The sequence below is a fragment of the Triticum aestivum genome, chromosome 5B (assembly GCF_018294505.1).
Source record: "Triticum aestivum cultivar Chinese Spring chromosome 5B, IWGSC CS RefSeq v2.1, whole genome shotgun sequence".
In the NCBI taxonomy this organism is placed as follows: Eukaryota; Viridiplantae; Streptophyta; class Magnoliopsida; order Poales; family Poaceae; genus Triticum; species Triticum aestivum.
The window spans coordinates 107,902,932-107,920,226 of NC_057807.1; positions in this window are offsets into that span (position 1 = coordinate 107,902,932).

Here is a 17,295-nt window from a genome sequence, read left to right on the forward strand (position 1 = left end):
CATCCGGAAAAAACCATTCCATCATGGTCGGTCGCCGCAGCTCCTCTTCTCGCTTCCCTAGCTCTAAGCCAGGCGATTGGGAAAAATGTTCTGTCCCCCACAGCCATTTAGTAGAGTTGCAGACCCAAGGGTTTCTTCCACCGGCGTACATGGTCCCCGTCCGAACCGGACTAGCCACCTACAACGGCGGGGCACAAGTGGAGAGATCTGCCAACCCATCTCAGGGGGAGCAGGTATGATTTGTCCAATATTTGCTAAGAGGTGTCGGGTTTCCAATCCATCGCGGGCTCCTGGAGTTCTACGGCCTCTAGTTGCATAAGTTTACCCCCGCCTCCGTGCTGCATATCGCATGATATGTTGCCCTCTGTGAATTATTCCTGGGCTGCGAGGCTCACTTCGAGTTATGGAAGAAGTTATTCTGCCTCGTCCCCCGTAATCAGGGGGGATCTATATATCAAGTGGGCGGAGCTGAAATATGGCGCATCGCCCAAACTGGATACCTGTCTGGCACTCCAAAGAAGGCATCTAAAGACTGGCCCTCGGAGTGGTTTTATGTAGATGATGTTCCCCTTCCGGATCCAGTCCGGACGGGCCTTCCTGAGTTTAATAACGCTCCGTTGAAGAAACACTAGAGTTGGTGCCCTCGGAGCCCTCAAGAGGAAGATGCCAGAGAAGTCCACTTCTTGATGGGCGGGATAAAGACACTGGCCCAATCAGGACTGACAATAGTCGAGGTTATGTCAATATGCATCATGCGAGGGGTGCAGCCACTTCAATATCGGGGGAAGCCCATGTGGCACTTCAACGGGGAAGACGATGCCACCCGCTGCGGTCGTAAAGGTCCGGACTCTGCCTCTGCTCTAGCGAAAATAATGTCCGATTTGTATGAAGGAGAAGAAGAGGAGTTCCTCCGCATCAAACCACAGGATGGATTTTCCATGTACAACTCCCCAAGCTGGGTGAGCCGTTACTCTTTACTCAACTCTATCCATTCTTGCGCCCTTCATCACAATCATTTACCTTGATATTTCTAAGCAGGAACTAAGGAAGGCCGTGAAAGAGTTCAACAGCCCCTCTCCGCAGCCATAGGATCCTGGCCGGGCCCTCGACCCCAGACTTGAAGAAGATCCGGATATATCTGTGGAGCTTGTCGACGGGACATTTTATCAGGCCAGCTACGACGGCGCCTTGGTGGCCATTATCGCTGATTATCCTGGACTGCTCCCTGCGTCGCGTGTAAGCAAAGCTGAAGCCTTAGCCTCTGAAGAGGATTCCTTTCTTATACCATGCCTTATGCACAAATATCGTATTTTTATAGAGACGGCCATCGGAATGCGGTGCCGAGCCCCTGGGGGCTCGTCAGCAAAGGGCATCCGGGCCGGGCAGGCTCAAGAGGAAGGCAGTTAGGGTCAAAACTCCATTGCAGAGGTATAGTTAAAATCCGCTCTATGATTATCATGTTTGAAATGTTACAGCATCCATCGTGTCCTGGCAGAAAGAGTAGTCACTAGACTATATCCGGAGATCCTGCCTGTCACGCCTCCCCCAGCCGGATTCCAGAACCGGCTTCAAGAGAGGAGGCCACTACGGGGCCGATGCCGAATTGTCCTTCAATAGAGGACGCGGATAGGCTCTCCGCCACGAATTCCGAAGTAGAGAGGGCCATGAATCACCGGCGCCGACGGGCCATACTTCGTAATGGTATCTTTTCTGAAGAGGCATTCAATGCCTTCAATTCAGGAGATGCATACATCTGAGCTCCCCAAGATGGACTCACCCGAGCGACGGACCAGTATGCAAAAGATATACGAGTAAGAAAATCTGATAAGCATGTGTATCAGTAGCCCCTGAGACTTGAAACAGTTGGAACAACTGATTTAAAGATCATTGTATGCACAGGTTCTTGTAGGGAAGAATACCCATTCGTCTCGAGAGCTAGAGGAGTGCAAGACCCAGCTAAGGGCCGCGGTTGCCAAACTAGAGGAATCCCAGAAGGCCTCATCTGGTAACGTTTGTCTCAATAAAGAAATTTCAAGGACATATACCAGTTAGTATTTGGCTTGCTTTCTAAGTCTAACAGAAAATTCTGCAGACAATCTCGGGGAGAATCCGGAGATCGGAAAAGATAGCGAGTCACATCTCCAAAGACAGCTAAAGGCTGGCGAGCGTGTGCTTATGCAAGTTAGGCAGGAGAAAAATAATCTCCAAGATGCCAACATCCGGCTGGGTGTCGAATTAGCAGATGTTCGAGCTCAGCTTGCGGACTCCGTGAAGGAGAACAGGAGGCTTCATCGCGGCATTTATGGTAAGTGCTTAAACGAACTGTAGTACAGTTCGGTGAGGAAGCGTATTAAAAGTGTTTATGTCTGTAGGTATGCTGACGGGCCATCCTAAAGAGGAGATGCCCGGGTCCGCAGGCGATTTGCTGCAAGATCTGTCACAACTGCACGGACGAGCTCGGCAGGTGATGCAGGATATTGCCCAGGCCTTGTGGCCTTCCGCTTCCCTGCCAGGAGGCATGGGGGAGCTCGTGGATATGCTTAAAGGAGCACGGCGGCGCTTCCGATTATGGAAGGTATCAGCCTGCCGACAAGGTGCACGGGAAGCCTGGGCCATGGTGAAGACGCGATACGCCAAGGCTGACCCGAACCATATGGCCGAAGTCGGATCGGTGGGTCCAGATGGGCAAGAGATTCCTGTAAATCTGGTGTATGACCAAGTAGCATTAGCCGCAATGTATTCCCAACAGGATTGTAGGCTAGATAGCCTATTGGATGGTATAGAGGAAGAATATAGCCAGTCCAAGTGACTATGTAATTCAATGGACATATGTAGTCCCTAGCCAGATTAAAAATCATTTGTCATGGCGGACCTTTTCGCTTTAGCCCCCGGACCCGACAGTCCGGGGTGTATCCAAATATCCACTTAGTTATGTAAAACCGGGGTATGTGTGGAAACCAGGCGTAGGGGTCATAAGTGCTTGAATAGACAAGTATCCAACTAGTTATGTTATATTACATGGGTAGTAAGAAACATCTTCCAGAGAGAATAGTTCCGTTAGGGGTTCCTTTCCCTGGGTATGCATGCATCGATGTGCATGTACGAACTTCGAACAAAAGCGCGGGATACAAAACATCTGGGGATTTACGTTGTAATAAACGAGAAAAAACATCTTTTATTCACCGACCGATTATTCCCTTAAGAACACTAGCTTTCGGCTTCACCCAGTCCGAGGTACACATCCGGCTGAACCGGCAGTAACAATCGCAGAGGTGCTCCCCTTATGCCCTAGCCGAATAAACGGGAACGTAGGGCATAAACACAAGAGCCAGGCAACCCAGCATGGACAAATCTTAAGTAATATCGATGCATATAGTGGTGAAGAAAAGGCACATATGGAAAAAGGACGCATATGTGGTAGGCAGGAAGCCATAAAAGTAATTGTATTTAGCTTCCATATAGGAAGCCCCCAGGTATGGTGAGCACACATAGTGCGGCCGGAGCAATCCTAACATCCACACTCTATTTTGTGTGAAGAAGGTAAAAAGAGCGAGAAGGGAAAAGTGGAGAACATAATTGAAAGAGCGGGGGTAAGGAGACGAACACTTAGTTCGGCACTAGGCGTAGAATCTCCGGAGTCTAGCTGCGTTCCATTGCTTCGGCTCGAGTCTGTTATCGGATGCATTGCATAGACGCTACGCTCCTCCGGTGAGAACTTTATCAATGATGAAGGGACCCTCCCACTTGGGTTGGAGCTTGTCCTTCTTCTTCTCCGGTAGGCGTAGAACGAGTTCGCTAATGTTATAAGTTTTGGCCCGCACTTCTCTGCTTTGATACCTTCGATCCTGCTGCTGATAGAATGCGAAACGGGCTTTTGCGACGTCGCGCTCCTCCTCCAGGGCATCTAATTTGTCATAGTGATCTAGCTCGGCTTCCTTCTCTTTGTAAATGCGCACGCGAGGTGAGTCATGGATTATGATGCAGGGTAGTACTACTTCTGCGTCGTACACCATAAAAATGGTGTATATCCGGTGGTACGATTCGGCATGGTCCGCAGCCCCCAGAGTACGGAGTCAAGCTACTAGACCCAGTGTGTGTATGATTCTGTCAAGGATCGCACTAGTCTGCGTTTGATGGCACTCATGATGAGACCATTTGCACGTTCGACCTGGCCGTTTGTTTGGGGATGATAGACGGAGGCGTAATCGAGCTTAATGCCCATGTTGCCGCACCAAGTTTTCACTTCATTGGCTGTGAAGTTTGAGCCATTGTCAGTGATGATGCTATGGGGGACACTATAACGGTGTACAACCCCTGATATGAAGTCTATCACTGGTCCGGATTCGACCGTTTTAACTGGTTTGGCTTCTATCCATTTGGTGAACTTGTCCACCATGACCAACAAGTATTTTTTCTTATGGCTTCCCCCATTTAAGAGGTCCGACCATATCCAGCACCCAGACCGCGAAGGGCCAAGTTATGGGGATTGTTTGGAGAGCGGTAGGGGGCATATGGCTCTGATTGGCGAAGAGCTGGCAACCGACGCAATGTTGGACAAGGTCCTGTGCATCTGCCCGGGCTGTCGGCCAATAAAAACCTGTATAGAAGGCTTTGCTGACAAGTGCCCGAGCCGCAGCGTGGTGCCCGCCGAGTCCGGCATGGATTTCAGCGAAGAGCTGCCGCCCTTCCTCTTCGAAGATGCATCTTTGGAGCACTCCGGTGGCACTTTTCTTATAGAGCTCTCCCTCATGGACTTTGTAGGCCTTGGAACGCCGCACAATACAACGTGCTTCATTTTGGTCCTCGGGGAGCTCTTGCCTATTCAGGTAGGCCAAGAAGGGCTCGGTCCACGGGGCGATGACAACCATGATTTCGTGGGCCGAAGGTGTTATTTCGGTGGCAGAGCCCCCGATTACGTCAGATGGTTCTGAATCTGGGGTTGTATTCGGAGTCAGACTGGGGTTGCCGGACTCCCCTTCCCATACCACAGATGGTTTGAACAGCCTTTCCAAGAATATATTAGGTGGGACGGGGTCGCGTTTAGCGCCAATGCGGGCGAGGATATCCGCCGCTTCATTGTTTTCTCAGGCCACATGGTGGAATTCGAGCCCCTCGAACGGAGCTGACATTTTGAGGACGTCATTATGGTAGGCCGCCATTTTCGGATCCTTGGCATCAAAATCTCCATTGATTTGTGATATTGCAAGGTTTGAGTCCCTGCGCACTTCTAGGCGTTGAATGCCCATAGAGACTGCCATCCGAAGACCATGCAACAAAGCCTCGTATTCGGCTGCGTTGTTGGAGTCTGTGTATAATATTTGGAGTACGTATTGGAACGTGTCTCCGGTGGGGGATGTCAGGACTACACCCGTTCCCAATCCGGCCAGCATTTTAGAGCCGTCGAAGTGCATGATCCAACTGGAGTACGCGCCGTACTCTTTAGGGAGTTTGGCTTCTGTCCATTCGGCGACAAAGTCAGCCAGTACTTGCGACTTAATGGCCCGCTGTGGTTTGTATGTTATGTCAAACTGAAGGAGCTTGATAGCCCATTTAGCAATCCATCCCGTGGTGTCGCGGTTGTTTATTATGTCATTGAGTGGTACTTCAGAGGCCACCGTAATCTAACACTCTTGAAAGTTGTGTTGTAGCTTCCGGGATGCCATGAAGACCGCGTATGCTATCTTTTGATAGTGTGGGTATCGGGATTTGCATGGAGTGAGGACAGTGGACACATAATATACCGGCTTTTGGAGTGGGAACTTGTATCCATCTGCTTCTCGTTCGACGACAAGCACTGCGCTTACAACCTGATGTGTTGCAGCTATGTATAATTGCATAGGTTCGCCAGTATTTGGCGCGGTTAGTACTAGATTGCTGGCCAATAGGGTCTTTATTTCATCCAGTCTGGCCGTGGCCGCATCCGTCCACTCGAAGTGTTCGGTGCATCGAAGAAGGCGGTAAAGAGGTAGTGCCTTTTCTCCTAATCGGGAGATAAAGTGGCTTAAGGCAGCCACGCATCCAGTTAGTTTCTAGATATTCTTGAGGTCTGTTAGGATAGCCAACTGCGACAGAGCTCGGATTTTCACCGGATTTTCTTCCATTCCTCTATTGGAAATGATGAAGTCGAGCAACTTCCCAAAGGGTACGCCGAAAACACATTTTTCTAGGTTGAGCTTGATGTCGTATGTTCGGAGGTTGTCGAACATGAGTCTCAAGTCATCTATTAAAGTTTCGGCGTGTCTTGTTTTTATGACCACGTCGTCCACGTATGCCTCTACTTTGCCTATTTGCTTCTCCAGGCATGTCTGAATCATTCGTTGATATGTTGCGCCGACATTTTTGAGCCCGAAAGGCATAGTGTTGAAACAGAAGGGGCCATATGGCCTTATGAAGGCAGTTGCGGCTTGGTCGGATCCCGCCATCTTAATTTGATGGTATTTGGAGTATGCATCGAGGAAACATAGTGAGTCGTGTCCTGCGGTGGCGTCGATGATTTGGTCAATGCGAGGGAGGGGGAAGGGATCCTTGGGGCAGGCCTTGTTGAGGTCTTTGAAATCGACACATAGGCACCAGGATTTGTCCTTCTTTGGTACCATTACCAGATTTGCCAGCCAATCTGGATGCTTTATATCTCTGATGAATCCGGCCTCAAGTAGCTTGGCTAGCTCTTCTCCCATGGCTTGCCGTTTAGGCTCTGAGAAGCGCCTAAGAGTCTGTTTGACTAGCTTGTATCCTTTCAGTATATTGAGGCTGTGTTCAACCAGCCTGTGTGGGATGCCTGGCATGTCTAAAGGATGCCAGGTGAAAATGTCCCAATTCTCGCGTAGGAAGTCTCGCAGTGCAGCGTCCATTGTGGGGCTCAACTGTGTCCCGATGGAAGTTGTCTTTGTGGGGTCCGTTGGATGGACCTGGAATTTGACTATCTCGTCCGCGGGCTTGAATAAGGTGGACTTGGGTCGTTTGTCGAGTATCACATCGTCTCTGTCCACTATGGTGTGCAACGTTGTTAGTTCTTCGGCCGCTAGGGCTTTGGATAATGCTTCCAGGGCTAGTGAGGCAGTTTTATTTTTGGCGCGGAGTGCGACGTCCGGATCACTGGCTAGAGTGATGATTCCATTGGGTCCGGGCATTTTGAGCTTCATGTACCCGTAATGGGGTATAACTTGAAAGCTGGTGAATGCGTCCCGCCCTAAAAGGGTGTGGTATCCGCTGCCGAACGAGGCCACTTAGAACGTGATTTCTTCAGACCTATAATTCTCCGGCGTGCCGAATACCACATCCAGTGTGATTTTTCCCGCACACCGTGCCTCCCGACTAGGATGATTCCCCTGAAGGTCGTGCTGCTTTGCTCAATGCGGCTTTTATCAATTTCGATCTTGTTGAGCGTTTCTTCATAGATCAGGTTTAATCCACTTCCGCCGTCCATGAGTACTTTAGTGAGACGGAAGCCTTCCACGATTGGGCTAAGGACCAAAGCTGCTGGTGCCCAGACTGTTTGGAATTGAGGTTCGTCACTGGCACTAAAGGTTATAGTAGTGTCGCTCCATAGATTTATTTTTGCCATGTGGCAGACTTCAGCGAAACTTCGATGAGCTCGCTTGCACCTATTATTTGAGGCGAAAGTCTCGAAGACTGTCAGTACTGCATTGTTGTCTTCGGCGGGATGTTGCTCTGCTTTATGGTTTACAAGAAGATCCTCGCCGCTTTTCGCTACCTGCCGGAGTATCCAACATGCTCTAAGGCTATGCGTTGGCGTGGTATCCGGCGTGCTGTGAATTTTGCATGGCCCATTGAGCCATTCTTCCAATACGGTTCCATGCCCTGGAGTGGGCTTTGGTTTTTTGGGATTTGGATCGGGTAACATACGAGAGTTTGCCCTTTTAGTTCGGACGAAGGGTTTATTGAGAGCCGGATTATCCTAGAAGTATGTTTGGGTTTTCGAGGCACTTTCCATCGCACAGTACTTCTGTACTATGGCTGCTAAGTCAGCAAAGTGTACTATGTCACGGCGACTTATAGCATTGAGGATCCCTTTGTTCTTGCAATTTTTGCAGAAAAGTGAGATTGCGTCTTCCTCGCGACAGTCCATGACCCTGTTTATCACAAGGAGGAATCTGGCCCAGTAGCGATGTATTGTATCTTGGGGCTCTTGTCTGATATGGGAAAGACGGCATAAGTCTGGGTGGGTGGGCGTAGTTATGTCCGAATTCTGACCCGATTTGACATCCAGGGGCGGAGGAGCTTCCGGGCTTGGCAGCTCGGACTCCGGGATGCTGCCCAATTTTTTTGGCCCGTTGCCCGATTCTAAGTCCGGGGTCTGGGTCACGTCCTCCCACAAACGGGTATCCGGCTCAGAGAGCTTGGTAATCCAGACATAGTTCGTCCTCAAAGTAGAGGGATAATCCATGTGTGGCTCGTCCACTACCGCTATCTCATGGGTGACCGGTGGGGATTTAATATCCCTTTGGTCGGGTTTAAACCCAATCCGATCGTAGTCTGTAGAGACTCCCAGACTGGTGATGCAATCCAAGAGATCAATAAGGGAGGAGAGCTCCATTGGATCCATCTGTTCAGCGAGTTCCTAATTGACGTGGAGGCTGTTTTTGATGACTCGAGAAGTCATCATCAGCGCGGCAGCCGATCGGGCGGTCATGACGAAGCCGCCTAATCGGAGAGTTTGGCCTACCGCCAGGGCTCCCCCAGAGGTGATTTTGTCCTTGTCAATGAGACGAGCCATCAAACCTTGTAGCGACGACACAGAGGAACTCTCAATGAAAGCACCAATGTCGGTGTCAAAACCGGCAGATCTCGGGTAGGGGGTCCCGAACTGTGCGTATAAGGCTAATGGTAACAGGAGTCAAGGGACACGATGTTTTACCCAGGTTCGGGCCCTCTCGATGGAGGTAATACCCTACTTCCTGCTTGATTGATCTTGATGATATGAGTATTACAAGAGTTGATCTACCACGAGATCATAGAGGCTAAACCCTAGGAGCTAGCCTATGATTCTGATTGTTCTCGTCCTATGGACTAAACCCTCCGGTTTATATAGACACCGGAGGGGGCTAGGGTTACCCATAGTCGGTTACAAAGAAGGAGATCTATCATCCGAATCGCCAAGCTTGTCTTCCACGCAAAGGAGAGTCCCATCCGGACACGGGAAGAAGTCTTTAGTCTTGTATCTTCATAGTCCAATAGTCCGGCCAAAGTATATAATCCAGATGTCTGGATACCCCCTAATCCAGGACTCCCTCAGTAGCCCCTGAACCAGGCTTCAATGACGATGAGTTCGGCGCGCAGATTGTCTTCGGCATTGCAAGGCGAGTTCCATCTCTGAATACTCCAAAGTGAATCTCGAACACTTAAATCGTGTCTAGCTATGCAAGATGATTTTCACATACCACCGTAGAGAGAACGATATTCCACAAATATAATCTGCTGACAACTTTAGATAACGTGACATCACACCATGGCCGAGTCATTATTCCCAACCAGCCACCGCTCATATTGCGAGGCGGTTTCCTCGGCACGTCTTGTCGAACCATAGACCATGTCCCCTTATCACGGGATCCTCATTAATAGGGGTACGGGTAACCCAACAGTGGCGCTCGGAAAATAAGTGATTTTATCAGGCAAGCGGGGAGGCGCACCGTTTTCGCTACCTCTATAAAGGGATAAGGATCTCCCATTCTTACCCACGCCTTCTTCCTCCTATGCTCATCCATTCTCGCACTCTCGAGCTCCAGCGCCCTAGTTCTCGCCTTCTCCGCACAACCAAACATGTCCGAAGTGGGAGGCAAGTGGGTGGCCTCTTCCGTCAAGGAGGAGAACATTACGAAGCTCCGGGCGGCCAGATACTTGGCCGCAGATATTGTGCACCGGCTTCCGGACGCAGGGCAGATAATCCTGACTCCGGGACCCACGAGAGGGTCGTGTTCCTCGCCCACTTCATCCGTGGACTGTGATTCCCCCTCCACCCATTTGTCCGCGGGCTTCTGTTCTATTACGGGCTGGATTTTCATGATCTGGCCCCTAACTTCATCCTAAACATCTCGGCGTTTATCGTCGTGTGCGAGGCTTTTCTCCGCATCAGGCCCCACTTTGGCCTGTGGCTAAAGATCTTCAACGTGAAGCCAAAGATAGTGGTCGGCCAGCAGGTGGAGTGCGATGGCGCCATGGTGGGCAAGATACCCAACGTCACCTCGCTCGAAGGCTCCTTTGCGGAGACCGTGAAGGGGTGGCAATCGGGGTGGTTCTACATCACCGAGCCGCGCGACGCCAACTGGGTGGCGGCCCCCGAATTCCGATCCGGTGTCCCTGTGCGGCTCACTTCCTGGAAGAGGAAGGGCCTAGCCTGGGGCGCATCCGCGGAGCTGACCGGACTCTAGAAATGCGTCAAGAACATGATAACCAAGAATATCAAGCTGGTCAATGTGGTCCAGGTCATGCCATTCCGCCGGATTCTCCCGTGTCAGAGACGGGCATTCAACCTGTGGGAGTTCGATGCGGCCCAACACCAGACACTGCAAGAGCTCTTTGACACGACGCATAAAGACGCCTGGAAGGTGTTATTCAAGGCCAGCGAAGTTCCTCCTCCCACCTCCGACGACCGCGGACTCAACGCCAAGCGCCAGGCCAATGCGGTAAGCATTATACACTTTGCAAGATGCACCCTTCCTTAGTATATTCATGGGAGAAACTTAGGCCACTGTGCTGATTTTAACTGGAATATGCGGTGATGGCGGAGCGGATCGACTGTCTGGCTCCGTTGCCTGAGGACCCAGCAGACGAACTCCTGACAGAGATGCTGGCTCCGGCACCCTACGAGGTGCCGGAGAAGAAGGCCAAGAAAAAGGCCACGGGGACAAGAACAAGTTCCCGGTGCAACATGGTGCCGGACTCATCGTCCGAAGACACCGGGGAGCACTCCTCCAATGATAACAAGGAGGAGGAGGAAAACCCTCTCCCCCAAAATGAGGGGGGAAGAAGAGGAAGGCCACCCCTTCCAGGGAGGCTAAAGGGTCCAAGAAGGAACGAACCCTCCCTCCGGACCACTCCACAACCGCCGCCTATAGTGAGGAGGAGTGGCTACCCAGGGGCAAGCCCCTGGCGAGATCGTAAGTATCCGCACTCTGTAATACTTCTCGTGCAACTTGACTTCATAGTTTGTTATAACGCCGCCCACGCATATGCAGTCCTGCCAGGTCCCATCCCGAGGTATCTTCTTCGGATGGGTCTCTGTGTGATTCGGCAATGAATTCGCTCCCGACGGCCACATCCCCTCGGCCTGCGGACGACATGGAGGTGTTGTCCCAAAGGGTACCAGAGCAGGGGGAGGCGGCTCTAGCGACGCCCCAAGGCGAAATTCCAGACGCCGGGCACATGGGGGGTAAGATCCCCATAGATTATGCTGACAAGAGCCGCAGCAAGTTGGGCTCCCAGCCGAACACTGCACTGGAACCTCCAAAGGTTCCGAATTCGAGTAGGTAGCCCCTCACTAGGGAGGGCAAGTGTCGGTGTCAAAACCGGCAGATCTCGGGTAGGGGGTCCCAAGCTGTGCGTCTTAGGATCGATGGTAACATGAACACGGGATTTTACCCAGCTTCGGGCTCTCTTGATGATATAATACCCTACATGCTGCTTGATTGACTTTAATGAGTATAGGGGTTACAAGAGTTGATCTACCCTAAGATCATATGTTGTTGTCTAAACCCTAGAGGTATGATGAGTAATGTCATAATGATCTATCGACTAGCCTGGCCTTGGTTTATAAAATGTACCAGAGGCCTAGGATAACAGGAGTCCTAGCCGAATACGCCGGTGGGGAGGAGTCCTTGTCTTGATCACCAAGTCTTGTAGAATATTCCTTGTATGTGACAGCCGTCCGAACTGGCCCATGAGTATACAGTCACGGGGGTCCTCGGCACAATCTAACTGATTGGGAGATGACGTGGTGAGTACCCCCTAGTCCAGGACACCGACAGTAGCCCCCTGAACCGATCTTCAAGTTGGGGACGCTCCTCGACTCTTCCGAACTGTTCTTCATCTTCGGTCATCGGTCTTGAAAATTGGTTCAACAAATCTTCTTATTTTTGATTTTGAGGATCGCCGAAGTAAATCCGAAGAGTTTACACGTCGGGCATCCATGGAGCCCCTTTAAGTTACCGGCCATTATCAATGCCCTATTATTTTTATGCCACACATCGGGTTTGAAGTTGTTCCCGGGCGGCAATGTCCTCTTGCGTCTGAGCTCCAATGCTGGACTATATTCAAGGTATCTTTTGCAGCCGAGCACCAACGCCGGGCTGTATCCGAGCTCCAATGTCGGATAGTGTCCGAGCTCCAACGCCGGACTATATCCAAGCTCCAATCCTGGACTGTATCCGAGGTGTCATAGAGCACCTTGGTTCTAAAAAGTTGAAGGAGTTTAGCCATGCTTAATGCCAGAAATGCCCTCTATGGAGCCAGCCACTGGCGCCCGAGCTTTATGCCGGACTGCTTCCGAGGTGGTGCACCACCCCTGACTACAGGTTGATTTTTTGATTGGTGCAAATTATTCTCTACTGAGATATATAGCCAGTAGCCCTCAAGGTGTGTGTGTCGGTCTAAAACCCGAGATGCACCTGAAGGAAAACATGAAACTGCTGATCCTAGTATCCCCTGAGACTCAGGTCGATGCGCGAAATCGGCCTGAGGATCAACTCCTAGCTCAGCAGCATACATGGGAATAGAAACACAGTGTAATATATTAGAGATAATAGTGATCAGTGAACGAGCCCTTGAGAGAGGGTCTTGACAAGTTGCCGCACTATATTAGCTTGACGCTAGATAGGTCCATATGGTACCTATTGTTGTCTGAAGACGCGTTTGCGCCTAGTTCGGTCAAGCCGAATACTGAGCACTTTGAATTTTTTGCATTGAATAGGCAATACAGTAGCCCCCGAGACACTGGTCGGGTGGCAACACCAGATCGGGGGATCGATGTGCCCCTTTAATATTTGTAAATAATAAGCCCGAAGCCCAGTAGCCCCCGAGCCTTAATGCAGGCACGGGTGGCCGAATTAAGGATCGATATCCATAGTATAATCACAAATTATGTGTAATGACTATATGTATCCAAGTACTTTACATCATTAATGCTCGGATCCGCATTGTACAAAACTTTGTTGACCGACCATCGGCTTCAACCTCTTCGGCCAGTAGCTGAGGAGCATTTTCCTACTTTATGAAGTCGCTATAAGGGCAAAGATTTATGGAAAACAAGTCAATCCGGCCATATGGTTTTATAAACAAAGGTACGCGGAGAGATATGTTATATTACTTTTTAATGTAAGAAACATCTTCCAAAGAAAATAGTCCCGCTATCGGTTCCTTTCTTTGGGTTGTCATGCTAAGCATGATCATGAAGCCTCAACTTGGATCAATGTGGCAGGAAAATATTGAGGACTTAGTTTGGGGAAAGTTTCACGAACTCTATGGTATTAATGAAACAAAAATTTAACTTCCGTCATTGCCGACAAATGTGATCCTTTAAGATTGCTAGCTTTCGGCTTCACCCAGTCTGAGGTACTAACTCGGATGACCCGGTAGTAACAATCACAGAGGTGCTCCCTTTATCGCCTAGCCAAACAATCGGGAACGTAGGGGTAAGCACAGGAGCCAGGCAACCCAGCTTGGCCAAAATCTTAAGTCAAATTGATGCATATTTATGGCTTTATAACAATAATTACGGAAGGCAACGCTTGTATAATAAATACAAATGCTGATGATATATACTTATTTTGACTCCATTGCGATTGTTTATCAGTTGAGAGTGCCCATCGTCGGCTTCTACCCCTTTGTAGATACTACGCAGGGTGTTTCTGCAATAACCAGACAACCCTTAGCCGACGTCTCGGTGCCCGGAGGCGGTTGTGTTAGCAGATATCAGGCAATCAGATATCTTGGCTTTATAACTTTCACTTAGTCATAGGAGCTTTAAACTGGGGAAGCTAGCTACGAGCCCCCGGTAGTGTTCGGCGCCAGCTGAGGTCAAGCCGTAAACACTTCGGCCAATGTTATGAACGGCTCATCATTTAACACGGTCATCGGATCGCTGACCAGTTTGCGCTTATTGTGACAGTCAGTTTTCGGCTTTCTCAACTGAGGTGCTTAACCATGTGAGGTGGAAGCACAATCACAATGGTTCTCCCATTGCACACCTAGCCGAACAAAGCGGAACATAGGAGGCAAGCACAGGAGCCGGGCAACCCAACTATTAACCAAAGACACAATTCGAAACCGATACATATATAGCAACATCCGAGATGTTGTTGCCGAATCTCTAAAGGTGTCCGGTGTTGCACTGTGAGACTTATGCGAAAAACACACAAATAGGTTAAAAGTGCCAAAAGCTTGGAAAACCAAAAAAAGTCAGTAAAAACATGACGTCCGAACAAGATCAAGTGTTCGGTGCCAATCCGAAAATTGGAAAAAAAATTGTGCTTCTGTCGACCAAGAAGAAACCACATTTACAGCTCATATATGAATTTTAAGAGCCCCCAAGTGACTTGGGTAAAAAGAATTTTATGTATAGTGATTGTATGTACCGAAGTACTCATACCATATTTGTGTTCACCCGAACTTTATACGCATCTTAACTGACCGGCGGCTTCTCCCTCTTCGGTCAAGGACCGAAAAGTGTTATGTGCTCCCCCCGTCGATAATATCGACAGTGTTTCCGATAACCAGGCAATCAGGCCATAAGGCTGTAACAGACAAAGCGCGCTCAGGGAACTTATGCTATATTACTGACAAAGTGTAAGAAGCATCTTCGAAGAAAATAGTACCCCCACTGATACCTTTCTTCGGTTGCTCATTATTATTATGAGACTTGTGCAATAGATTTTTTGTACTCATGAGTTTTGTTGTGTGCCGACCATTGTTGAAAACAGTAAGAGTGCTAGCTTTCGGCTTCACCCAGTCTAAGGTCCGGCTCGGATGAACCGATCGTGACAATCGCAGAGGTGCTCCCTTTACTGCCTAGTCAAACGATCGGGAACGTAGGGGTAAGCACAGGAGCCAGGCAACCCAGCTTGCAAATCGCTTAAGTCAACATAGTCCATATTGTGGCGTAATACATGAACAAGGAACGAAGCCGTACAAGTATAATCATATGCAAGAGGAAAAGCTCCATCAAGGGAGCCCCCAAATAAACAAGGTATTTGAATATGTGCGTCACAAACAAAGTTTTGACAAGGAACTTTGTCACAAATAACTTTGTGCCAAAAAGTATAATGCTTGTTCGAACCGAACAAAATTTAAAACTTAAAGTTTTTGAGCATGAAAGCAACTTAGCTGGTTAATGTGCTCGGTGTTGATGATGCAATTCAGGCTTGTGGCGGGACGAAGACGCCCATTGATCTGCGACAGATCCGACAAGGTTTGCAGTCCTCGGCATGGCCGAGGTCCTAGCTCCTAGGCCCGAGGTGTCCAAGCAAGGAGTTCGGTACTCCGGAGTAGTGACCACGTAATGCAGTCAAAATCGATTTCCTGCACACATAAAACAATGCGGTCCAGGAAATAATAATAATATATATAATCCTTGAAAAATTGCTTTATGCGAGAATAATTTATTTAAAGAGATGTGGCCTGGCGCCGAAGCCAATGACGATGCAGGGCGTCAGCGTGACACAGTGAAGGCGTGACAAAGCCTGAATTTGCAAGGTGGTCTGAGTTTCGGTTGCGGCATTCGCCGAACTGTGTACGAAAACTGACCGAACCACCATGCGACCATTTTTAATGTGGCCGCCATTTGATAGACCTGTGTACAGATGATGGAACAAACCAGAGTAATAATACTTTAAGGAAAATAAGCCCAACAAGCAAGAATTGTTAGGATTAATAGCACCTGGTTTATTTGTTGTAGTAGTCCAAAGAAAAGCGACTCCCAAAATTGGAATTCGATCCGCACACCCATTGCCTGATGGGCGATAAAGCGACGGCATGGCGATGCCGGCAAAGGTTGGCTTGCCAAGACAAAGCCCCCGGTCCAGCTAACGTGACGAAGCTGGTCGGTTGGTGACGCCGAAGTCACCAGAGTATGTCTAGCCGAGGTGACGGAGCAGGCCAGTGAGGAGTTGTTGCAGCTGCCACGTCAGCCGAGGTGTTGAAGTAGTTTGGCGTGACGGATATTGGCTCGAAGAGGCAACAGTGCGGCCATGCCGACCCAGGTCGTCACTTGTGACGTGGTCAATGCTGGCTTGATGAAGTGACCATGCGGCGATGCCGGTGTGCCCGCTCCGTGTAATCCGTGTAGCGATGATGTTGGTGACGATTTATTCTTAGGGATGCCGAACTATTGTTCGGCTGGCCGAGATGATGATCCGAAGAAGTTGAGCTCGGCTCAACAAAGCGACGACGTGTCCAGCGCAGGTCGGCCACCGTGGAGTGATGTCGTCGAGCCGGTTTGACACCGGCGCGATGGTGAAGATCGTACTGTAAAAATACTTTTAATATTAATGATTTGTGTTCGAGAATAAAACACAATACCCCATACAAAAACGTCCTTCAAAAAGGATGTCCGAAATCCCGTTCGTAAAGGAGATGAACTCGGGTCAGGTTTGTTCTCGCGCAGAAAACAGATCCAAAAAGCGATGCACTAATCGGAAGGTTCCCGGAGTTTGGACGCTCGGATCGAGCTGAAGTTTTGGCAAGTGGTAGATATTGGAATTCCACAGCCGATCAACGTTGGATCTTCCAAAGGACGTCCGAGCTAGATGCTGGACATCCCACTCCAAACGCATCCGGATTCTCGCCCAGATTCAACAGGGCTCCGGTATATCGGAGATTGCCGGAGATTCCTCCATCGGAACTCAATGAAATTTTTGCAGGGTTGTTGTAGACTTAATTCCGCATAATTCCACCAAAGCAATCGTTTAGGCGACACTCGAGGAGGTGGTGGCGGCGGATACGAGTTTGCTGTCTAGAAAAACAGCACGGTCGCCCAAGGGCAATGTTGACGTTGAGCCCCCGAGCTCCATGGATGACTCCTTCATGATCTTGATAGAGATTGAAGTTGATGTTGATGAAGGCCCTCATCCGAACATGACAATCGGAGGTAGGGCACAGTCCTCGGTCAAGCCAAGGTGACCAACCGACGTCGCAGTTGACCTGCAGTCGAGAAATTGAGCCTTTCGCCAATCACACAGCGGAACTCTCAATGAAAGCACCATTGTCGGTGTCAAAACCGGCAGATCTAAGGTAGGGGTCCCAAGATGTGCGTCTTAGGATCGATGGTAACGTGAACACGAGATT